Here is a 26426-nt window from a genome sequence, read left to right as displayed (position 1 = left end):
GAGTTTTTATCATGAATGGATGTTGAATTTTGTCGAATGTTTTTTCAGCATCTATGGAGATGATCATGTGGTTTTTGTCTTTCTTTTTGTTGATGTGGTGGATGATGTTGATGGATTTTCGAATGTTGTACCATCCTTGCATCCCTGGGATGAATCCCACTTGGTCATGGTGTATGATGCTTTTGATATAGTTTTGAATTCGGTTTGCTAATATTTTATTAAATATTTTTGCATCTAAATTCATCAGGGATATTGGTCTGTAATTTTCTTTTTTGGTGGGGTCTTTGCCTGGTTTTGGTATTAGGGTGATGTTGGCTTCATAGAATGCATTTGGGAGTATTCCCTCCTCTTCTATTTTTTGGAAAACTTTAAGGAGAATGGGTATCATGTCTTCTCTGTTAGTCTGATAAAATTCAGAGGTAAATCCATCCGATCCGGGTGCTTTGTTCTTGGGTAGATTTTTGATTACCATTTCAATTTCTTTGCTTGAAATTGGTTTGTTTAACTTTTGTGTTTCTTCCTTGGTCAGTCTTGGAAGGTTGCATTTTTCTAGGAAGTTGTCCATTTCTTCTAGGTTTTCCAGCTTGTTGGCATATAGGTTTTCATAGTAGTCTTTAATAATTCTTTGTATTTCTGTGGTGTCTGTCATGATTTTTCCATTCTCATTTCTGATTCTGTTGATGTGTGTTGATTCTCTTTTTCTCTTGATAAGTTTGGGTAGAGGCTTATCTATTTTGTTTATTTTCTCAAAGAACCAGCTCTTAGTTTCATTGATTTTTGCTATTATTTTATTCTTCTCAATTTTGTTTATTTCTTCTCTGATCTTTATTATGTCCCTCCTTCTGCTGACTGTAGGCCTCATTTGTTCTTCTTTTTCCAATTTCGATAATTGTGATGTTAGACTATTCATTTGATGTTCTTCCTTCTTCACGTGTGCCTGGATCACTATATGCTTTCCTCTTAGGACTGCTTTCGCTGCATTCCACAGAAGTTGGGACTTTGTGATGTTGTTGTCATTTGTTTCTATATATTCCTTGATCTCTATTTTAATTTGTTCATTGATCCATTGATTATTTAGAGGCATGTTGCTAAACCTCCATGTGTTTGTGAGCCTTTTTGTTTTCTTTGTAGAATTTATTTCTAGTTTTATACCTTTGTAGTCTGAAAAATTGGGGGTAGAATTTCAATATTTTAGATTTTGCTGAGGCTCTTTTTGTGAGCTAGTATGTGGTCTATTCCGGAAAATGTTCCATGTGCACTTGAGAAGAATGTATATCCTGTTGCTTTTGGATGTAGAGTTCTATAGATGTCTATTAGGTACATCTGCTCTAGTGTGTTGTTCAGTGCCTGTGTGTCCTTACTTATTTTCTGCCCGGTGGATCTATCCTTTGGGGTGAGTGGTGTGTTGAAGTCTCCTAAAATGAATGCATTGCAGTCTATTTCCCTCTTTAGTTATGTTAGTATTTGTTTCACATATGCTGGTGCTCCTGTGTTGGGTGCATATATATTTAGAATGGTTATATCCTCTTGTTGGACTGAGCCCTTTATCATTATGTAGTGTCCTTCTTTATCTCTTGTTACTTTCTTTGTTTTGAAGTCTATTTTGTCTGATATTAGTACTGCAACCCCTGCTTTCTTCTCGCTGTTGTTTGCCTGAAATACGTTTTTCCATCCCTTGACTTTTAGTCTGCACATGTCTTTGGGTTTGAGTTGAGTTTCTTGTAAGCAGCATATAGATGGGTCTTGCTTTTTTATCCATTCTATTACTCTGTGTCTTTTGATTGGTGCATTCAGTCCATTTACATTTAGGGTGACTATTGCGAGATATGTGCTTATTGCCATTGCAGGCTTTAAATTCGTGGTTACCAAAGGTTCAGGGTTTGCCTTACTGCCTAACTTAGCTCGTTTATTGAGCTGTTATATACACTGTCTGGAGATTCTTTTCTTCTCTCCCTTCTTATTCCTCCTTCTCCATTCTTTATATGTTGGTTTTTTTATTCTGTGCTCTTTCGTGTTTCCTTTAACTGCTTTCAGTGGGTAGTTGATTTTATTTTTTGCCTTTACTTAGTATTTGGTTGGTCTGCTTTCTTTGCTGTGATGTTATTTTCTCTGGTAACATCTGTTTATTCTTAGGAGTGCTCCCATCTAGAACAGTTCCTCTAAAATACCCTGTAGAGGTGGTTTGTGGGAAGCAAATTCCCTCAACTTTTGCTTGTCTGGGAATTGTTTAATCCCTCCTTCATCTTTAAATGATAATCGTGTTGGATACAGTATCCTCGGTTCAAGGCCCCTCTGTTTCATTGTATTACATATATCATGCCATTCTCTTCTGATCTGTAGGGTTTCTGTCGAAAAGTCTGATGATAGCCTAAGGGGTTTTCCTTTATAGGTGACCTTTTTCTCTCTAGCTGCCTTTAAAACTCTTTCTTTGTCCTTCATCCTTGCCATTTTAATTATTATGTATCTTGGTGTTGTCCTCCTTGCATCCTTTCTGTTGGGGGTTCTGTGTATTTCCGTGGTCTGTTCGATTATTTCCTCCCCCAGTTTGGGGATGCTTTCAGCAATTATTTCTTCAAAGACACTTTCTATCCCTTTTTCTCTCTCTTCTTCTTCTGGTACCCCTATAATACGGATATTGTTCCTTTTGGATTGGTCACACAGTTCTCTTAATATTGTTTCATTCCTGGAGATCCTTTTATCTCTCTCTGTGTCAGCTTCTATGCGTTCCTGTTCTCTAGTTTCTATTCCATCAATGGCCTCTTGCATCTTATTCATTCTGCTATAATTCCTTCCAGAGTTTGTTTCATTTCTGTGATCTCCTTTCTGGCATCTGTGATCTCCCTCCGGACTTCATCCCATTTCTCTTGTGTATTTCTCTGCATCTCTGTCAGCATGTTTATGATTTTTATTTTGAATTCTTTGTCAGGAAGACTGGTTAGGTCTGTCTCCTTCTCTGGTGTCTCTGTGATCTTGGTTTGCCTGTAATTTTGTCTTTTCATGGTGATAGGAATAGTTTGCAGTGCTGCGACTAGTGACGGCTGGAAGAACTTGCCCTCTTGTTGGTTTGTGGCCTTCCTCTCCTGGGAGAATAGCAAACTCTAGTGGCTTGTGCTGCATGCAGACAAGGCTTCTGCTTCCTGCCCGGCTGCTATGGATTTTATCTCTGGTGTTGATCTGGGTGTGGCCTGGCTCAGGCTGCTGCTCCAAAGTGGTGGAGTTGCGTTGGAGAGGGAGCGACTGGGAGGCTATTTATCTCCGTAAGGGGCCTCAGTGCTCCCTGCAGCCCAGGGGATTAGAGTGTCCAGAGATCCCGGGATTCCCTACCTCTTGACTAAGTGTCCTGCTCTGCCCCTTTAAAAGTACCAAAAGCACCCGCCAAAACAAAACGACCAGAAAAAAAAGAAAAAAAAAAATGACCACTCGTTTTTCTTTATTCTCTGGCTCCAGCCTCGCACACCCACTCACCGGATTTGCTGCCCTGTTTCAATAGTATTGGGGTCTCTATCCCTTTAATACTTCCAAAAAGCGCTTGCCAAAACAAAACACCCCAAAAAAAAAAAAAGATGGCCACTCGCTTTTCTTTTGTCCTCCGGCACCAGCCTCCAGTACCCGCTCACCGTTCTTGCTGCCGTTTCCCTAGTACCCAGGGCCCCGCGCATGCACTGTGCCTGCACTCTGGTCCGGATGGCTGGGGCTGGGTGTTCAGCCGTCCTGGGCTCCTTCTCCCTCCCGCTCAGACCTCTCTCCTACCACCGGGAGCTGGGGGAAGGGGCGCTCGGGACCTGCCGGACCAGGGCTTGTATCTTACCCCCTTTGCGAGGCGCTGGGTTCTCGCAGGTGTGGATGTGGTCTGGATGTTGTTCTGTGTCCTCTGGTCTCTATTTTAGGAAGAGTTGTCTTTGTTATATTTTCATAGATATATGTGGTTTTGGGAGGAGATTTCCGCTGCTCTACTGATGCCGCCATCCTGGCTCCGCCCTATGTTTTACTTTGAGAGGAGATTTCCGCTGCTCTACTGATGCCGCCATCCTGGCTCCGCCCTATGTTTTACTTTGAATTACCAATTTAACCCCTTATTTTAAGCACCCAGTTTTGAAATATTTCTATTTAGAAGTACTGAAATATTTCTAACTACAATACATGCTTCCTTGCCTCTTTAATTGTACTTGTTAAACATAAGTTAAATCTTAAACACAGACTAAATATCAATAATTACTGGCTGCAATTCAGCAGAGCACTGAAAGCACAAGCATTTTAAAGTCCCAGACTTAGTGCTTAAATTTATCAAGTTATTTGGGACTGTCTGAGCCTTGGATTTCTTATTCACAAAATGGGAGTAAGAACACATTTTTCTTATAGTTGTTGGGATGACTGGAGATAATTAACAGCACTCAAAAAACATAAGTCTGTGTCATTCCTCTAGAAGGCTGGAGGGGCTCAGACCTGCTGAGATGGGTGAAACTTCTGCTTCTAATCTATACAGCTCCAGACTACTGCACATTTGGAGTTCTCAGGCTTGATTTTATTATTATTATCATCTATTTGCCTGTGCTGTGAGCTGATGCTATCACTACTTCATTCTGTTAGCCAGTGGTTTAACAAGTAAAAATAAAGGGGGGTGGGATCACAGGATATAATAAATAAAAGGAGCCCTCCTGTGTAAAACAGATGAGAATTCTCCTTCCCCCTGAAAGCAAGAGAAGTGAATTTCCCTAAATGAAGAGGTTCTTGAAGGAAAACTGAAGAAGAAGAGGGTTACAAACTGATTTACACCAATTGGACCAGTCATAGCTGTCCAATTCTTTTGACAAATATATGATAATAAGCAAAGATGTTTGTTTGTTTTTTAAAAACTACATGTTTACAGAAATGAGTTTTATTTAGGAACCTATGCATTTGTCCTCTAGAAGAATAAAATAATCAAATTATTGCCCATTATTGTTTACATATGACACATAAAACAAGGGGGAGAAAACTAAACAGTGTATCACTCTGTCTACAAATTTCTTCTGGTTTCATCACTATGCCCCCTCTATCACTGAAAGGAACCAACATTTAAACACAGAAGTAACAGAGTGTTGCCACTTTTCAAAACCACTGTCTCCTAATAATCTTCAATTCACCTAGCCTGAAAATTTTTTAGATGAGACTGTGTCAGTCATGTCTTACAAAGCCCAACTCCTATAGTAGTCTTCCCTAGAATAATCCTCAGATTTTGCTTTACTTTTTACTGTAATGTTATGTCTTAATGCCTTTACCACATATTTTTGTTAGCTACAGAAACTGTATGGAGGTAAATAACTCAGAAGCCTAATATTTTAAAGACCAAAGCTACTTTTCAACTAACATAAATTAAAACTAGGCATGTTTTTAATTGATATATATTCAACAGTAGTTCAACAGTTACCCAGATTATTAAATCCTTACACCCTCTAGAGTGGCTACTATCTATCAACATCGAAAGATGTTACAGAATCATTGACTATATTCTCCATGCTATACTAGCATCCCTGTGACCAACCTACATTATGACTGAGAATTTCCCTTTATCCCCCTCGCCCTCCTCACCCACCCATCCCAACCCCTCCACCATGGTAACTACCAGTTACCCCTCAGTATCTATGAGTCTACTGCTGTTTTGTTCATTCTGAAAAACATGTTTTAAGGACAACAAATCCTAGACTGAACTCAGCCCCAAATTCAAACAAGCATTATCAGTCAGGCATAAATACCAACATGCTACCTGTTACTATAGTGCTGAATTCCCCTCTCAGTATTTTTAGGCACTCCAATCACCACTCTGCATAAAAGATTCATCATTTCAGAAGGGTAAGTTAAGCCTCCAGCCTAACGGGGAGAGAGAATGCTCCTTTGAGTAGAACTGGAATTCTCCATCTAGGGACTTCACTCTGGAGGTGTTAGCTGTTCTACTTGCAAGATTCTCATACACCTTTCATAAAAAGGATGGAGGTACCTGTATAACTCCTAACAAGCCACACTCGTCTCACCATTGGAGAATTATCTCTAACATCCATTTCACTAATTAATGAGTTTTATAGTTCATATCTGTATGGCAGTACTTGAAGTGTGCTTAGTGACCACTTCAGATTGCGGACTCCCCCAAGGTCTTTATATGTGTAAAGTAAACTTGAGCACACAATTAAATTCCTATCTATACTGAAGTATTTTAAATATGAATTACAAGTTAGTGACAAGAAAGAGGTAGGGGGTTGTGATTATTGTTAATTGTGTTCCTGGTGGGAGGGAGAATGAAAGACAGATGTTTTGCAGCCAGGAAATTAACTCCAGTAGCCTTGGGTGGTGCCTAGGGCCTCCCACAGACGTTCAAAGTGCTGAGGATGTGTTTGCACTCACAGGAGCCATAGAAAGGACAATGGATTGGGAACTGAGCCTCAAGAACCAGTTTTCCCTGTTATTCTTCCTGCTTAAGAATCCTCATGGAGTAGAGAACTGGCCACAGCAGCTCTACTCTAGTTAGGACATGGCTCATCCTGGATCCAAATGCAATCCAAGCAACCTAAATCACCCTGCACCTCACTGAATTTGTTAACTCTAATCTACTTTAAATTTATGGATTAGAATAGTCTATGTTGGTTTTTTGTAGATAGGTTAATTGACTGAGTTTGTTTTTACAATGATACTTCAATCATTTTGCAGAACAGAATCACCTAGGGAGACTTCTTATATTAGACATGTCTTATCCTACAGACATGCTGAATCAGAATTTCTGTGGTAGGACCCAACCACATGCATATTGGGGGTTAAAAAAGAGATTCGTATTTGGTTCTGATATGCACCCTTGATAAAGAACCGCTGGGGAACTGCCAGTCTGCAGTAATGATGAACTAGGTTTTCAAACCAATCCTCCTCCATATTTTATTTTTATGTAAAATGCTGGGTAGTTCCTTTTTTTTTTAATAAGTCACTTTAAAAGCAGCAAAGAACTGACAAGATAACAAGGAGTTATCAGGTTAATACTGAAAGAAAAACAGGAACCTGGAGAGAGAAGCTAGCATGGAAGATATCTTTTCAAGAGTGCATCTGCCATTTCTGACACATTTCAAGATTCCTGTAGACTTGAACTTTTATCTCAATGGCCTAACTAGTAGAATGTGACTGAAATCAAAGTCCCAGGCTGACACAGGGTGGAGATCTAATATGAGATCATCTGACAGAAGCAAATATACTTTCCTTTTGGAATTTCAACTTAGATTCAGGGTACAGGTGAAACAGAATGGATTTGTGACCCAGACTGGCGGTATGAGGACCCTCCAACGAAACTCAAGCCTTGAACTTGTTTGGTACTAGTCTCAAAGTGCCTCCAGGTACCTGGCAGAAGCAAATACAGATTCTTTCTGGAGAAGGTATTCTGTTCCAGACCCCAACTAAATATGACTATATTCAAATAAAGTACTTCAGTTAATCAAAAGACATCATAATGATAGGAAAGTGTGAGCAACTGAATGGGAGAAGAATGTGCCACGGGTAGAGACAAAGGACTAGTACCCAGAATATAAAGAGACCTGTATAAGATTTCCATAGATACTTCACAAAAGGGGAAATACAAATGGGGAATATATACAAGAAAAGGTGCTCAACTTCATTAATAATCAGAGAAATGCAAAATAAAGCCATAACTAAAGACACTACATACCCTCTTGCTTGGTATTGAAGCCTGAGAATCAGCCACGTTTTTGAGAATTGAGAAACAGTTAACTCTCAAACTGCATGAATAACAATTGGTAAGAAACCTTTGGAAGCATTTGACCTTTTCTAGTAAAAGTGAAGAAACTCACATGCTACAGAAATTCCACTCTGAGTATACATGTTACAGAAACTCATGAATAGGAAACATCAAGACATATAATGTCCTTAGCAACACTGTTCTTAATAGCCCCACTTGGAAACAACCTAAAAGTCCATCAACAGTAGAATGGATAAATAAATCTTGGTTTAGACACACTAAATAGGATATTACATAGCAATGAGAATAAACAACCTACAACCATACATGATAACATAAAAAAAATCATTATAGTAATGAAAATAAGCAAGTCACTAACATACCTATCGTATGATTCCACTTATATAAAAGCCAAAAACACGTAAGACCAAACAATATTGTTCAGGCATACACACATAGTGGTAAAATTTTTTTAAAAAGCAAAGAAATTGGGAAGTGGAAGTGGTTATAATTGGGAAGGGACACACAGGACAGTTGGCAATGTCTTTTACCTTGACCTGGTGATGAATGCATGATTTATGCATCATACTAATTCATTAAACCATAGTTTTAGCTTTATGGACTTTCCTGGTTGCCAGTTCTATTTCACAATTTTAAAAAAATGAAAAAAAAAAAGAATAGAAGTAATAGTAAGAGGGAATAAGAGAAAGAGAAAAGAGGAGAAAGAGAAGGAGGAGGGGGAGGAAAGGGAATAAGAGGAGGGGGTGAATGGGACAGCTGGGAACAACGCTGAGTCAAATCCCAATCTCCATTAGACCAATGATCAATTTTTTTCTCTGAATGCACTGTCAGACCAGTTCTTACCCTATAGTGCCTTTTGGTGACCCTCTCTACTGCCCCACTGTTCACTGTAGGCTTAATTGGACCTATGTCCTGGCTTTTGGTTCTCTGTGATAGCTTTCTCAATCAGCAAAAACTATAACACATGCATCCTGGAAAGACTATTCAAGAAGCAGGGGAAATGGGCAGGATATTACAGGATGACACTTATTCAATACAACTTTGGCTTGATTTAACCTTACAGACATCATTCTTACTACTCAATCGTGGCTGTTTTCAAGGGTATTGTCTGTGAATCTCGCTCGTGCTGAACAGCGTTGACTGTGTGACAGTCAATGCCATATTCTTCAGATAAATTATAAGAGAGGAAATATGTGACTCTTCTCTCCACAACCTTAGCAGGAGTAGAAGTGCTACCTGTAATTTATATATGTATACCCCCACAGACTTTTTAAATACCTTAAAAAAATGTAGTTGTAAAAATATGACTGCTGGACATAATTCATAGCTTCTAACAGATTCTGAAATAACATTTTAGGGGACAAACAATATGACTCTTTTAAATGTGAAACTTTAGTTCAGAAAATAAAATTATAGATGTTCAGGGGTAGGAGAAGGAGACAAACTTTTATTAAAACATTTGTTCAACATACTGCACAGTATTTGGGGATAGTTTGGTATCACTCAATGCACTGCACTTAGAAATTGACTAAATCAATCCCTGACTCTTGAGGAAGAAACTCTGCTTAAGGTTAGGAATTTATAGTCCCCAATCCTCACCTCTAAATCCTGATTTTCATGCTGTCAGACTCTCCTGAATCTTTTCTGCTCCTGCAATAGAAAACCTGCCCAGATTTCCATTTGACCTCGACAGTCTATTTCATTTCTGGAGGTCTTGTTTCATCTGCCTGTACAGCTCCAATTCTGAGAGAAGGAGTCTCCCAAAACCCTTGAAATAATTCCATCCAATTCTTCTCTGTTGAGTACGTATCCAGCCTGATAAGCTTCAACAATGGTGAACTCAACCTCCAATGAGACAGGATCCATAATCTTAGTAGCTTAATTGTAAGGAAGTTCTAATGAATTCTTGTGAATAGGAACAGCTGGTCCATGTTGTCCATTCTGGCACCATGCTAAACACCAATCTCTCAGCATCATGAGGTCCATAATATATACCTGAAGGGTATTCTATTGTCTTATTTCCAGGTTGAACATATTCCATGTCTTCAACTATTTTTTAAAGGATGTGGTTTCAGGATCCATCACTGGACTGGGCTCCATTTAGTCAATGTGCTCTCCAAAATAAAATGTTTAAACTGAACATGGTACTATGTACTTAAACTATGTTACTATTAAGAAGCCTGGGATAAAACTTATTTTTGTCAGCAAAATTACACTGTTACCTGAAAAACAGTCAGCAAATCCTTCAGAATATCTCCCTCTCTCATACACAATTTATGTGTAGGTGATTAATTTCACTAGAGTTTATGTTTAGTTTTATGCTTGAGCATAATAAATACCTCCCTGTTAATTACAGACCAATTTTTGAGTTGCTTGAAATGTTCATCTTTATTCTTTCAACCAAGAGGTCAGTCAGTTAACATTCAATGAGTATCTACTGTTTGGTAACACAGAAAATTGGTTATTTTAAAGATGTGGAAGTCCAAAAGCTTTAAAGTAACTTGCATTAGAATCAGCATTTGTGCCTAGTCTGTGTGACTGTGCAGTCTGTACTCTATCTCCCAGACCTTTACTAACCACCCCAGGACTTTAGACCTACACAGAAGGACAAGAAGGCCTTCTAGTCTTTACCCAGATCACTGATAAACTTTTGAATGGGATAAGGCCCCAAGATGGAACCTTGCAATGCATTACTAGAAACCTCTCACAGGGAAACACACTGACCTACTAAACAGTCCTCGATGGGTTTGTTCACAACTAACAACTAAGCTAACCATTTCCATCAAGCCCATACTTCCCATGTACTCCCTAAGACTATTAAAAGAAATAGTCTTTCATAAAAACTTTCCAGACTCACCACATGCATAAAGTTCTCTGCATCCCACTCAAGTAACTGTTTAAATAGAGATGTCAACTGTTAAAAGATGATGCCAGGCATATTAAACAATTTAAGTTTATTTGAGCAAAAATCCACTGGATTAGGGCAGTGACAAACCAGAAGTGGTTAAGAGCACTCCACCTACAGGAGCTGGGGCAAGACTTCTACAGAGAAGACCCAGAAGGAAATGATTTGATTGGTTATAGTTTATGCTGCTTCCTTATTTGGTAAAGCCTAGTTGGCTGTTTGTGATTAGGTTTTGTTTTCCTAATCTTGAGTCATTATAGGCTTAGGTTTTGGTTTGTTTACATAGGCTACTAGGGCATTAGAAACACCTCAGTCTAGTGACCTCCTTGTTTAATCAATTTTACACAAGACAGCATATGATTTGTTCTTGGATTCTGGAAGCCATATCATCTTCTAGTGATCACTGATATTTTTCTAACTGTTCACACAGCTTCAATTTTGTTTAGAAATTTTGATAAAAGTTTAAGATTAAATTCACTAAAAAGTAATTTATAAATTCTTCTATTACCCCTTCTGGAAAATTATCTTTAATCTCTTAGAACTCATCAGTTCTTTAAATCTATAAAGATGACTAATGATGTTCCTAAGATCCCTGTATGGGAAATCCATAAACTCAACACAAAACTCCTTCATTAAACCTAAGGGTTCATTCACTATTCCACATCTATTAAGGCATCAAATTCCTGTTAGCTAGAGCTTTGTTCTACGTTTAGAGTTTAAAGCTCCTTCTCTTTAATTAAAAAAAAGATCAAAACAAAATAATTATTAAATACCTTTCTCTTTGTCATCTAGGAACATGACATAACAGGTCTCAATCATTAGCCTACCTCTTCCATTGTCTTCTTATTCTGAAGCTAGTGCCTTCTTTTTGGCAGAATATTTTATATTGTAGGTTACTCAATGCTTTAAACTTTCTGAAGCTAGTTTTAAAAGATGTTTCCCCTCTATTACAACCATCCTTGGCTACAGGTGTCTCAGGCACAACAGGACATGTACCACCCCAAACTGGGGAGACCAAGTCACTTGTAATTCCTAAACTCTACATTTCCTTCTACAATCCACACTGCAACATGTTGAACCTGGGCCAAATTTTAGCAGATAAGAAGGGAACTAAAAGCATTACAGTGACTTGTACCAAAAAATAGCAGAATCATCAACAGATATGAGTCCTGAAGGAAAAAAAAAACAGGTCATGGGAGCTCCGCACATCACTAACAGGAGAAGCCGAAGCACCACAGCTCCTTCCTCTGGGGACACACTCTGAGAAGGACTCCTCCCTGGGTAGCTCTTTTTCTCTTTTTTGTTTATTTTTTGGAATATATAGTATCAATGTTTCACAGAAATTTATGTAACTATTTCTTGAGAAAAAGTCCATGCCAACATTTCCCTTTACGTGGAAAAAGCATTAATTTACTGTCTCAGGCCTCAACCCATCTGTTTATTAAAGAAACTAAAAAAAAAAACTATATACCATGTTACATATACATATACACAAAATGTATAGGAAAAGTGTGGTATGGACTCTTATATGAGGAAATTTATTTACATATATGAACATAAACAAAGATTCATACTAATATATTATTAAACACTATATATGTTACACAAAATAATATACAATGAATGTTATGTATGTATTATGTGTTACATATTATAAATCATGTCATACATTATACCTTACATATTATGTATAGCATATTGATTTATGTGTATAAGTATACATTTTTTCTTCTATTATTATCTGAAATTCCTGACACCTAGTGGATACCAATCTTATTTTTACTGACATTTGACAATTTCCCATAGGTTGCAAAGCTCTACCTAACATAAAATGTTATGAGACTATACACTTTAGATCAACAAACAAATAAAAGTATATTTAACCTGCCTTCAAAGACCATAGGATTTTGTCCCTCAGAAATCTTAATAATGCCCATTTTTTCTTTGCTATCCCCTACATGTCTACCTTCACAATTTTCATCTCTCACACATTCCTTAAGAAGCACAACTGATAACAGTTTTCTTCATAAGATTTTATTCTAGAGAAATCTTAGTGACTATATTCTTTATCTTCACTTTACAGCATCTTCTTGTTTGGGCTCACTTTTTGTGTTTTAATAATTTCAGTTTTCTCTGGGGCCCAGTGGGTTAAGATTCCTTAAATGCTAAAATGTCCTTAAGTTTTTTGGACTGCTAAAATGTTTTTAAAATAAGGGGTAGTAACCAACAAAGATACTTTTTGATAAATCTTTCTACCAAAGATAGTTTTAGATAACTCTTTTAAAAAGAATTAGTTTTAAAAAACTGTGAAGACAACTCAGGAAGGTTATATTATGTAGGTGTGTGTGTGTGTGTGTGTGTGTATTTCTATGTGACACACAAATTACCTTCAGATCTATTTTCCTGATGAGCTGTTGTGCTCATCAGGGCCATTTGTGCTGCTTGTCACTTCGTTTTAGAAATATAAATATATCAGGTTATATAACTTAATCACATTTGATATATTATTTCTACAGAAAGAAACACAACTTACTCCAAACTTTCATTAAGTTTGACTATTGTTAAAAATTGATTTTTCTTATTTTGAAAGACCTAAATTGATAAGGGACCACAAGCTAGACATGAGACTATGATATGTACCCACACAACATGGAAATTACTCTAGAGTGACTAATTCAGGACTATGCATTTAATGAAAGTCAACCATTTTTTGACCAGTAGTGAGTGAGTCACTGGCCCCCACCCACAGGACTCCTACTTCAAGCCACAAAGACACAAACTAATATACATAAGGAATAGTAGAGAAGTGAAGGGACTAAGTTTAAAGATCAGTGGAGCTGGAGTATATGGGAAAGGTTTCCAGAAAAGGGGAAATATGAATGGAATCTTGAAAAATGGGATGTGTATAAGCTCATGGTACAACCAATCAAAAAGCCAAATGCCCTCTCTGTTTGCACTGGAAGTACGACTGAGCACAAAAGCAACAAGGGAATATGATTAGTGTGGCATGTACTAGAGAGAACGAGACGTGTGTCACCAGAGACGATGGGCATCGGGAGGGTGAGATGGAGTAAGATTATGATGAACCTAAAGTGCTCAGCTAAAAATTTAAGAGCATTTCCTAACTTTTTTCTTGCTTTCTTTATTATTAAATCATTCCTCCAGAAAGTATGCACAGCAGTTGATTTTGTAGTAGTAGTAAAGCAAGAAAGGAAGAGAAGAGGAGGGGAAGGAGGAGGAAATCAGTGCTGCCATTACTTGAATGTTTGTTACTCCTAATAATATAAATGCTAAGTGAGTGCTTACTGTGCCAGGCACTCTTCTAAGCATATTACATACAGGAGTTAGGACCTATTCCCGTCCTTGTTTTACAGCTGAGAAAACCGAGGCACAGGGAGGTTGAGTAACTTGTGGGAATTCAGTTTTTAAATGGTGGAATCAGGATTTGAAATAGAGGCAGTCCACATTATTCTGCATTTTCTCATGTCAGTTCCCACAATAACATTTTATATGTGATAGTCCCACATTTAAAGATGAGGAAAGTGGTGAAAGGAGATAAATTCCCTTGCTCATGGTCATACAATTTAACTTGAAAAAAGTAAGGCTGTTAGCTCAAGTTCATCTGATTCCAAAGCTTCACAGCCTTTAGGGATAATATTAATACTAATAATACAAATACTAATAATAGTACTTCACAGATACTAAGGAAGTATTCTGGGGTTCTGCCATAGGAAAGCATCATAATAACAGTTGTGTTTTAGGGAGGTGTCTCTAAAATATAAATCATGGGAGAAGGTTAAAAAAAAGATATTTAGCAAGAAGTTGTAGCAATCATGCTTACAGAGATGAGCTGCACTTGGCTGAGGTCATTCTGAAGCATGAAATGACAAGACTTGATGACAGTTTAAATAGAAGAGTTTATATCATTGAGGGTTCTTAATTGGATGTAACAGAAACAAGGTCTGATAATTTACGAAGAAAATGAATATTCTTAAAGAGCTTTGAGTAGCTTGTAGAATCCTGAGAGGACCAGACAGCCAGGAAGTTCACTGGCCATGAAATGCCTCAAGTTACAAGGAAGAGGTCGCATGACTGGACATTAAGCCACCAGTTTGCACCCCCAACACTTCCACAGCAAGACCCTGCCAGACACTGCCATCGGTGTGGTGACCACTGCTTTCTCAGGCAACTGGATGGAATTAGCACAGAATAGTCAGGGAGCCCCTGTGGCACAAGTCCAAAGTCCAGCAGTCTGTGCTAAGCTACAGAGAAGACTGGGAAGGGTTTTTCAGTGGCAGTTATGTCTGAGGGCTCTGTCTTAAAAGGTAGGGGAGTCCCCAAAATACGGAGGATCTAAAAAATGACAAATATCCACCACCAGGTTAGAGCAGAAACATTTTTTATGTTCACTTTGTATGTTGTATATTCAGAGATTTTTAGTTTATGTAAGAACTCCCATCGCATACTTATAGAACACACTTTTACTAAAGGAACTTGACAGGGAAAAAGAGAAGTCAGTATATTCTTCCTAGAGAGTATTTAAAAGGAGACAGTTCTATCATTTGTGAGTATTTTTGTAAATGCATTAATGTATGTGATTCACTCTGCTACCGCTTTATACAGTGGCTGGTTTGTCTTCTTCCTCTTTGATGAAATCACTATTCTTTTGTCTTGTCAAGAATATCTGTATGGTTTGTGTATCCAGAAATATGTTTACGATATATTCTTTGAGTACCTATTCCTTGAGTACCTAAAAACATTTGTTTTCCTAAGATAATGTATCATGAAGCCCAGTTCACTTGAAGACTAAAGTTTTGCTAATTTAGAGAAGGTTCTGAACTGATACTCTAAAGTACCAGTGAACATTTCTGAACGCTATTAACGCTCCTCTGTGTTGTAGTCAAGTGTCCTCTTTTCAAGAGCACTTGAACGAACATGTTCTGGTATGATTGACATTTTGGGTAATTTGCTTTATTTTGAAGGCATTTTACTGTAAGGATTTCTCCTGAGTTTTGAGTAAATTACTAACAGCAACAGTGACAAAGTCCTGAAACAAGACACAAAATATGACTTTATATTAGGTAAGGGAAATGAATTATAACTATGAACCTTTCCTTTAAACAATTTTAATACTTAAATTATCTTGTTTTATTTGATTTGGGAACTTTTCACTATTTAATAGTAAGAATTAAAACTCGTTAGAACTATGATCTAAGTATGTGCCATTTAAAGATACATATCATAAAAGTTATATTTGCTAATGATGTATGCTTCGCTGAGTGAGCAACTTTTGACAAAAAGATGTATATTACAGGTACAGTCTAATTATTATTTAGTTTTCATCATGCCAGCTGTAATGTAACAGAAGATTTATAATTTATTCAACAATATGCTGATCATATGCCATAAATACCACTAGGTTCTTTACTTTTTGAAAAAAAGAGCTGATGCCTCTCATTGATGAAGGTATTCATCAATTGATTGAGTTTAACAATCCTTGGAAATAGCAACCCCCCCAGAGGGTTTTTCTATCTGATTTATCCTATCTACATCATCCCAATTTCCCAACTCTATGCGTGTTTTTTAATTGCACTGCTTATAATTCTGCTCAGTTTTTTTTCACTTGTTTAAAATTATCGCTAGTTGAAACATCTTCATATGTAACTTCGAATCACTGTTATCACAGTTTCTTTATTGTCATACCATGAAACTTAAATTATGATGACACTTCAGTCATTCACCCACTCAAAAAATAATATTAAGCTTCAGTATGTAGAGGTGTGTGCACAGACATATCTAGCTCCCCCTTTTAGATGGGATATAGATATTAATCAACTGATTGTGCAAACCATTATATGACTGCAACAGTCACAGTGTTATAGTGCTATATTCTGGCTGTTAAGAGATCATATAAAATGAATTCTGAACTTAATTTGGAGAAGAGGGAAGGAAGAAAGGCTTTCAGGAAAGTCTTCTCTTTCACAAAGTTACTGGGAAAATTAAAATGAAAAACACTCAGCCTGGTGCCCAGCACACAGCAGCCACTCTGTGAGGCTGTAATGATGGTGATGACCATAACGACTGCACAGTTCAGACCATTCAGCTCAAGATCTTTCCTGGTCCCCCAGATCAGGCATGTTTAGAATAAATTATGAATAGAATCAGATGTGTGAAGAACAACTATGTTGTCTGTTGTTTCAGAACAAGTAACAAAGGGCCTTAGAGTTTGCCAGTCTCACTGCCTTTGTCATTACTTCATCACCAGATCTGATCATCAGGGGCATAACAGTACACGCCTTCCTGGGATATTTCTGGCTCTCCTACACCAAATACATTATTTGGCATCCATATGGGAGCTGACATGTTACCTGCTGGGAAATACAAGGGGCAGGGATGAGCACAGGCAACTGCAGTCATAATTAGGTCCCTCATTCCTCCAGTTGGCACTGAGAAACTTAGCATTCTTGATGCATTCAGCTCTGCCCTTCTGCATCTGTCCACATTCTTCAGTCATCTCTCTTCCCAGTCTGGGCCATCCCAGTAAGCCCCAGCCTTAGAAGTCAACTGAAGAGTCCACGACCTACTACTATATTCATTCACACGTGTGGGCAACCTGGTGACTGAAAAAGGGCACAAGTAGCTTCAATGACTGCAAGCAGAAAACAAATATAAACCACTGTATATAACAGTCCTTAAACATACACAGCAGTTTCAACACCAAAAAAAAAAAAAAACTATCGTTTAACCATTTTCTACCCTGTGTTACAAGTAAAACTGTCTCTGATTTTCCTCACCTCATCATTTTATTTCAATTTAATACCATTCATTGTGAGATTGTCATTTTCTGAGCAACTTATTAGGTGCTTTGATATGGGCTATCTTGTTTAAAATTACACTTATTTAAAGTACACAATTTGATAAGTTTTGACATAGGAATACACCACTGAAATCTCCACAGAAATCAATATAATGACTATAGGCATCATCCCAAAGGAACTCTTATGGACTGAATGACTGTGCCATCTCCAAAATTCTTATGTGGAACCCTCATGAATGGGATTAGTGCCATTATAAGAGAGATGAACTCTCTACCATATGACACAGGGATACTGCAGGGATATTGCAGGTTCAGTTCCACATTACCACAAGATAACAAATTATAGCAATAAAGTGAATCACATGAATATTTTAGTTTCCTAGTGCATAAAAAAGATATCTTTATACCATACAGTAGTCTATTAAGTATACAATAGCATTATGTCTAAAAAAATGTACATGCCTTAATATAAATATACTTTATTGCTGAAATATACTATTCTGTGAGTTGTAATCTTTTTGTTAGTGGAGGGTCTTGCCTCAGTGTTGATGCCAGCTGACTGATCAGGGTAGTAGGGTGATGGTTGCTGAAGGTTGGGGTGGTTGTGGAAATTTCTTAAAATAGGACAACAATGAAGTCTGCTGCATCACTTGACTCTTCCCTTCACAAATGATTTCTCTGTAACATGTGATGCTATTTGATAGCATTTTGCCCACAGAACTTCTTTCAAAACTGGAGTCAATCCTCTCAAACCCTGCCGCTGCTTTATCAACTAGGTTTATGCAATATTCTAAGTCCTTTGTTTTCATTTCAACAATCTTCATAGCATCTTCATCAGGAGTGGATTCTATCTCAAGAAACCGCTTTCTTTGATCATCTGTAAGAATCAACTCCTCATCCACTGAAGTTTTACCATGAGATTTCAGCAATTCAGGCTCCAATTCTAACTCTAGTTCTCTTGCTATTTCCACCAGATCTGTAGTTACTTCCTCCACTTAGGTCCTGAACCCCTCAAAGTATCATTCATGAAGTTTAGAATCAACTCCTTCCAAACTCCTGTTCATGTTGATATTTGGACCTCTTCCCATCCATCAAAAATATTCTTAATGGCATCTAGAATGGTAAATCCTTTCCAGAGGTTTTCAATTTAATATGTCCAGATCCATCAGAGGAATCACTATCTACCACAACTGTAGCCTTACAAAATGTATTTTGTAAATAAGAAGACTTGAAAGCTTAACTTACTCCTTGATTCATGGGCTGCAGAAAAGATGTGTGTTACCAGACATGAAAATAACATTAATCTCATTGTCAGAGCTTTTGGTTGAGACCAGGTACACTATCAATGAGCAGTCAGTCCTATGTTGAAAGGAATCTTGTTTTCTGAGTGGCATTTCTCAACAATGGGCTTAAAACACTCAGTAAGCCATGTTGTAAATAGACGTGCTGTCATCCAGCTTTGTTGTTCTATTACAGAGCACAGGCAGAGTGGATTAGGCATAATTCTTAAGGGCCCTAGGATTTTTGGAATGATAAATGAGCACTGTCCTTAACTTAAAACTCACCAGCTGCATTAGCCCCTAACAAGAGAGTCAGGCTGTCCTTGGAAGTTTTGAAGCCAGGCATTGGCTTCTCCTCCCTGGCTATGAAGTCCTAGATGGCATCACCTTCCAATAGAAGGCAGTTTACCTACATTAAAAAATTGTTTAGTGCAGCCACCTTCACTAATGATCTCAGCTAGATCTTCTCGATAACTTGCTGTAGCTTCTACATCAGCACTTGCAGCTTCATCTTCTACTTTGAGGTTATGGACATGGCTTCTTTCCCTCAGTCTCATGAACCAACCTCTGCTAGTTTAACTTTTCTCTCAGCCTTCACAGAATTAAAGACAACTAGTGCCTTGCCTGGACTAGGCTTTGGGTTAAGAGAATGTTGTGGCTGGTTTGACCTCCCATCCAGACCACTAAACTTTCTCCATATCAGCAATAAGGCTGCTTCACTTACTTATCACTCATATGTTCACTCGAGCAGCAATTTTAATTTCCTTCAAAAACTTTTCCCTTGAATGCACAACTTGGTTAACTGTTTGGTAAAAGAAGCCCAGCTTTCAGCCTGTCTTGGCATCGGAAATGCCTTACTCACTGAGCTTAACGATTGCCAGCTTCTGCCTTACAGTGAGTGGGGTGCGCTCCTTTCACCTCCGCATTTAGACACCACGGTAGGGTTATGAACTGGGCTGAATCCAATTGCGCTGGATATCAAGGAATAGGAAGGCTGGAGGAGAGGGAGAGAGATTGGGGAACCGTTGGTTTGTGGAGCAGTCAGTACATACACATTTATCAATGAAGTTTACAGTCTTAGATGGGTGCTGTTCATGGTGTCACAAACAGTCGTAATAGTGACATCAGAGATCACTGATCACAGATCATCATAATAATTATAATAATGAACAAGTTTGAAATATTGCGGGAATCATTAAATGTGGCATAGAGACACCAAGTGTGCTCCCTTGAAATGCTGTTGTAAAAGTGGTACCAACAAACTTGTATGGCATAGGGTTGCCACAAACCTTGAATATGTAAAAAATTTAATAAACACAGGGCATAATAAAGTGAAGTACAATAACATAAGGTATGCCTCTAACAGTGAGAAGTACTGTCCCCAAGTCACAAAAAGGGCCCTCGCCAGAACCCAACCATGCTAACACCAGGATCTCAAATTCCAAATCTCTAGAATTATCAGAAATAAATTTCTGTTGTTTAAGTCACTCAGTCTGGTATTCTATTGTAACAGCCAAACTCACTCAGATAGCAACATACTTTTCACCTCTCAAGCTCCTTTGTCGTCCCTTAGCTCCTTCCCAGCCTGTGATTTCAGGCAACCACTGATCTGCTCTTCTGCTCTATAGATTAGATTGCACTTCCCAGAGTTTTCTATAAATGGAATCATACATTATGTATTTTTTTGTGCCTAGCATCTTTCACTCAGTATAATTATTTTGAGATCCATCCATGTTGTGCCATGTATCAATAGTCCATTTCTTTTTATTGCTAAGTAGTATTTCATTGAATGCATATACCACAGTTTGTTTATACATTCACTTGTTGATAGTTGGGCAATTTTCTGCGTGAGTCTACTTCACTTTTGGTATGGACATATTGTACCAAGGTACAGTACATTTCTCCTAGGTAAATACCAGGAGTGGAATAGCTGGAATAGCTATAGTAGATATTTGCTTAACTTTTTAAGAAACTGCTGAACTATTTTCCATTTGATATTCCCAAAAGCAGTGTATGAGAGTTCTAGTTCGTTCACATTCTTACAAACACTGGTTATGGTAAATCATTTTAACTTTTGCCATTCTAAAGGAGCACCTGGTTTAATTCTCATTTTATGAAACAGACGTATCATCTCCTTGTCATACGTCAGAAAAGTGAAGCTCTGTTCATATTTTCCCACCCATGAGATAAGTTATGAAAAGTCCCCTCAATTTACACAAAATTGTTCTACTATAAAAATATAAAACTTTAAAAATGTCAAAATTCTTATGCCATTTAATATTATAATTGAACTTTCATACTATAGGTTTATGTCACAGAAAATTTGTAAACAGGTAAGTTTTATCCCAAGCACAGTCTATAACATGAAATAGTATAAAAATGAAATCTCATAAGGTCAGAAGGTCTAAATTTTGTATTAATCCTGTGGAGTTAAGCAGAATGAAATACCTTCTTAGTAAAGTTATCAAATATTAGTAATATTACATATGTTTCATATATCAATTTATCCCAAATGTTATTATAAGCATTTCCTCTGTAGAAAAGAATTTCATTCAATATTTAAAGTTTCCAAGACCAACATCTAAGAACAATTTGAGCCTGTGAAATCTCAGCCTGGATGCTGAAATGTGATGACCATTATAAGTAAGTCAAAAAAATGAAGAGGAAATAATTTTGCTATCTAAGTGATAACAGCAGCCAGGAAAATTGCTAAAATGTCCTAAGTGTCAGAAAGTGACACTGTTGAAGAATCTGGGCAGAAAGAAAAGGTTTATTATCTATATGGAAACTTGTTACCAACTTTCAAATACCTGCACACAGCAATACTTGTTAAGCAATGACATAATGGAAACTAGAAAGGAAAATTAATTCAAACTCACTTAGCAAGGTTTTAATAAAATAGCCCACATTAAAGTGTTGCCAATTTGAAGCCATTGCTTTAAAAAGTCAAACATCCTCCTAATGTTCACTGGATCAAAAGTGATCTAACTGCAAAATATAAAGCATTAAAAAACATACAAGAAAATGTAATGGCAATATAGAGACAGCTACAAATCAGATTCTTCTTTAAAGACTTCATACCTGCTTCATGGAAAAAAAAATGACAATCTGCAGATTATTAGTGCTGCCAAAATTGGAAAAAGTTCTTGTGGTTAAAATAAAAGCAAAATATGCATAAATATACAAAGGTAACAAAAGACTATTTTTTGCTTGTAGGAACACTGTAATTTTATTTAAATGGTAGGTGTTTCTGCAGAATAGAAAATGGAATTGCACTTAAAAAGACATCCAATTCTACACCTCATATATAGTAGTCATCTTCATAATGTTGGCAAGAACAAATGCCCACAGGAAAAATAAAAGGGGCAACGTCTTTTAAAATCATCCCAACTCTAATAACCAAAGAAATGCTTCATCTGTTCAGTTTTCTCCCACCTTTCAGGTAAATTTGAGATATATTCTCCTTCAAGAAAAACAAAAGCCACTATCAAGAATCAACTTGTTCTAAGATACTTGTGTATCCTAAATCCCACAGTTATCTTTTCAATGTGTGTTCTGTGGGAAGTTGGGGGTAAAAACACTATCATGTTTGAATAATTTAGTTTCTTACACTTAAACAGGAGCAGTGTTCAAAATAATCATACCATGAACAGTGCATATTTCTGATTCAAACAGGAAAAACAAGTACAAGTTTGGGTTTTTGGTTTGTTTTAGAGTTTGGTTTTGGGTTTTTTGTTTTTTTTAATGTCTGAAGCTTTGTAAAATGATCTTGGGCTCTAGAACTCTTACATAACATGATTGAAGCAGATTTTAAATAATCCACAGTTGTGTCTAACCACAGAAAATGAAGTATAGAATTTCATTACATTTTTTCTTAAGTATATAATATTATTTTTATTCCATCCATAGGTGTATCTTGCATTAACCAGAGAGCTAAAAATAGACAATGAAACAGGCAAGCTACAAGAGTACCTTTTCTAAACACAGCAATTCATGGCTGTGTTCTGAATTTACTAAATATCAACTGTTCTTCCAACACTAATTTTTACTGAGGCCATTTTAAATCAAGCTTATTAGCAGTTTGTAAATTTCTGCTGTGCACAATGATTATGTTTGTTTTGTTGCTGTAAAATGCAGACATATTAACATATATTTATGGTTCAAATCCAACTTATTATTTAAGATTAAAATGCTGATTTATACAAGGAAGCTCAGAATTTCAAAAAGTTATTTTAGAATAATCCAAGTCTTAATTTTATTCAGACAAAACAAGGGCCATGCTTTATAATATATACTATGGTATACAGTATACTTTAGTATATAAAATTACTGATTCCTTTTTAAAGTATGAATATGCAACAATTATAAAAAGAAATTCAGATTAGTTAATAAGTAAACAAAGATATCAAGTACCCCTTACACAAAATAATATCTATAAAATATTAGGGTTTTTGAAAATATTTTTGGCCTAACCCTTTCATTTCCCTTCTACATACAAACTTTTAGACTATGTGTAATCATTGCGAAGGTCAAATGTTGTACACTGATTTACTTATTTATTTTAAACATACTTGTTCATTGATACACCTTCATAAATTGGTATAAAAAAATGATACTTCTCTCTGTCTTTGCCACAGTATTTTATTTTGCAGTTATTTTCTAAAGGAAAAGTCTCAGAAATAGAAGCCAAATGGTAGAATCAAAGGTATAAGCACAGTTGTAACTCTCTCAATATAAAGATAAATTTTTCCTTACAGATTCAGTGCAATGCCTATCAAAATATCAATAGCATTCTTCAATGAACTAGATAGTTCTAAAATTCATATGGAACCACAAAAGATTCCAAATAGCCAAAGTAATCCTGAGAAGGAACAACTAAGCTCAGGAGATTATGGTCCCTGACTTCAAGCTCTACTACAAAACCGCAATAATCAAAACAATTTGGTACTGGCACACGAACAGACCCACAGATCAATGGGACAGAGAATCCAGATATAAACCCACACATATATGGCCAATTAATATACTATAAAGGTGCCATGAATATACAATGGGGAAAGGACAGCCTCTTCAACTACTGGTGTTAGCAAAACTGGACAACTACATATAAGAGAATGAAACTGGACTATTGTCTAACTCCATACACAAAAGTGAACTCGAAATGGATCAAAGACCTGAATGTAAGTCATGAAACCATAAAACTCCTAGAAGAAAACATAGTCAAAAAGCTCTTGAACATAAGTATGAGCAATTTTTCCTGGGTACATCTCCTTAGGCAAGGAAAACAAAATAAAAAGTGAACAACATCAAACTAAAAAGCTTCTGTACAGCAAAGGACACCATCAGCTGAACAAAAAGGCAGCCTACAGTATGGGAGAATATGTTTGCAAAAGAGATAGCCAACAAGTGGTTAACACCCAAAATATATAAAAAACTCACATGCCTCAACAACCAAAAAGCAAATAACCCAATTTTTTATTTCCAAATAACTTCTCCAAAGAAGAAATATGAATGGCCAACAGACACATGAAAAGATGCTCTACATCACTAATCGTCAGGGAAATGCAAATTGAAACCACAATGAGATATCACCTCACACCAGTTAGGAAGGCCACTATCCAAAAGACAAGAAATAACAGATGCTGGCAAGGATGAGGAGAAATGGGAACCCTCCTACACTGTTGGTGGGAATGTAAATTGGTACGATAATTGTGGAAAGCAACATGCAGATACCTCAAAAAACTAAAAATAGAAATACCATTTGACCCAGTAATTTCATTTCTTGGAATTTACCTGAAGAAAACAAAATCCCTGATTTGAAAAGACATATGCACACCTGTTTGTTACTGCACTATTTGCAATAGCCAAGATATGGAAGCAACCTAAATGTCCATCAGTAGATGAATGGATAAAGAAGACGTGGTACATATATAGAGGAATACTATTCAGCCATAAGAAGAAATTCTCCTATTTGCCACAAGATGGATGGATCTAGAGGGTATTATGCTCAGCGAAATAAGCCAGGCAAAGAAAGACAAATACCAAATGATTTCCCTTACTTGTGGAGTATAAAAACAAAACAAAACAGAAGGAACAAAATAGCAGTGGACTCATAGACACTGTGAAGGGAGGGGCTGATGGTTACCAAGGGGGAGGAGGAGGGGTGTAGGGGATGGGGGAAGGGAATGAAAGGGCACAATAATTCACAATCGTAATATAAGTTGGTCATGGGGATGGTAATACAGCACAGAGAATACAGTTAATGATTCTGTTACTTCTTACTACATTGATAGATAGTGACTGTACTAGATGGGGGTGAGAATTTAATAATATGGATAACTGTTGAACGACTGTGTTGTATATTTGAAACCAACTTCAGATTGTACATAAAATAATACTTTAATAAAAAAAGATAAATTCGTCCAATTTATAATACTAGCAGCAATATATGAGTTCACACATGTTCCTTCAGAGTCACCTAAAATGGAGTTAAAATTTTTAGTTACTCAATAATTTACTAGATGGATATTAATATACTCTTATTTTGATTTCTATAATATTACTAAGTGAACATTTTTCCTTTTAACTTTATATTTGCTTTCATTTATATGAAATTTAATTCCATTTTCTTGTTTTTTTAATATCACTCTTACATATTTTAATTCTCAAAATGCCAATATCAATCTTCTAGTCATTAAATAGATGTATCGAGTTCATCATACCATTAAATTTATTGAGAATCTAAATATTGAGAAAGCCAGAAACTGATCCCTAAACCAGTTTTTATTTTTGCATTTCTTCTATTTATATATTTTAAATATATTATTTATTTATGTATATATATTTAATTACTTTTAATCTATTTTATATATTGAATATGTGTTCCTGGTTTTGGAACCAGGAGTTATAGGGAAAATTTATCTACCTCTTTATTCTTTTTCAATATTGTGCATTAAATAATTCATGTTCCCATTATATTCTCATTTCATTTTCATATAATAAATCCTAATGAACATTTCTAGAATCTTTAACTTTGTCTTTTCTTCAACATAGGAAGTAGTAGTATCACTTTGAGAATGATTTTGGTGACTCTGTGGTTAAAATGAAGCAGTCTGATACTGCTTTTAAATCAGATTTCTTTTCCAGTGTGAAATTATAGCAAAACTGATCAACTACGTAATAATGACAAATACAATATTTGGAATATTCCCAAACTCCACGTATTAAAGCAAGCAGTTAGGACACTTAACAGAACACAAATTGTTCTAGGATGCTCATTACTAAAATTCTGAAAATTTTTAAGGCTGAAAATATAAGAATTATGCCGTGGACTGCATATTTGAGTTACAAAATTCAACTTTTTAAGTTAACTAAAACAGTTAAATTTTACTGGTAAATAAGCAAAAAGGATGTTTACAAAATAAGATGAGCAAAATAAATGTAATTTAGTAAGATTATTCTAAATGTGTTAGCTGGTCATGTTTGTATATGTGTTTCTTCCTTAATTATAAATGCTGTTTTCTTCTTTCACCTATTGATATATAAATAACAGTGATATGCATTATTTGTAACACTCTTCTAAATAAGGATATGATTTCTCTGGCTAAATGATATCTTCCAATAGGATTATATGGTATATTATGTCTGCATGAAATAGTTTGTTAGGTAAATAACTTTAAGTATGAAACAGCAATCAAC

At 36.4% G+C, this 26426-nt stretch overlaps 1 protein-coding gene across 2 annotated transcripts in view; it reads right to left on the bottom strand.

Annotated features, from left to right (window-relative positions):
- The window catches only part of PRKD1 (protein kinase D1), a 330689-nt gene that overhangs the window by 185257 nt on the left and 119006 nt on the right, over positions 1–26426 (bottom strand). The window contains exon 1 of one of the 2 annotated variants that reach the window (XM_073211416.1): positions 19622–19642. The exons of the other annotated variant lie outside the window; for it this stretch is intronic. The gene's annotated coding sequence lies outside the window, so the exon portion shown is untranslated. Of the gene's footprint in view, positions 1–19621; positions 19643–26426 lie in introns of those variants that run through there. 2 annotated transcript variants of the gene reach the window in all.

Source organism: Manis javanica, chromosome 8 (assembly GCF_040802235.1).
Source record: "Manis javanica isolate MJ-LG chromosome 8, MJ_LKY, whole genome shotgun sequence".
Lineage (NCBI taxonomy): Eukaryota > Metazoa > Chordata > Mammalia > Pholidota > Manidae > Manis > Manis javanica.
This window is presented reverse-complemented; position numbering and strand designations above follow the sequence as displayed.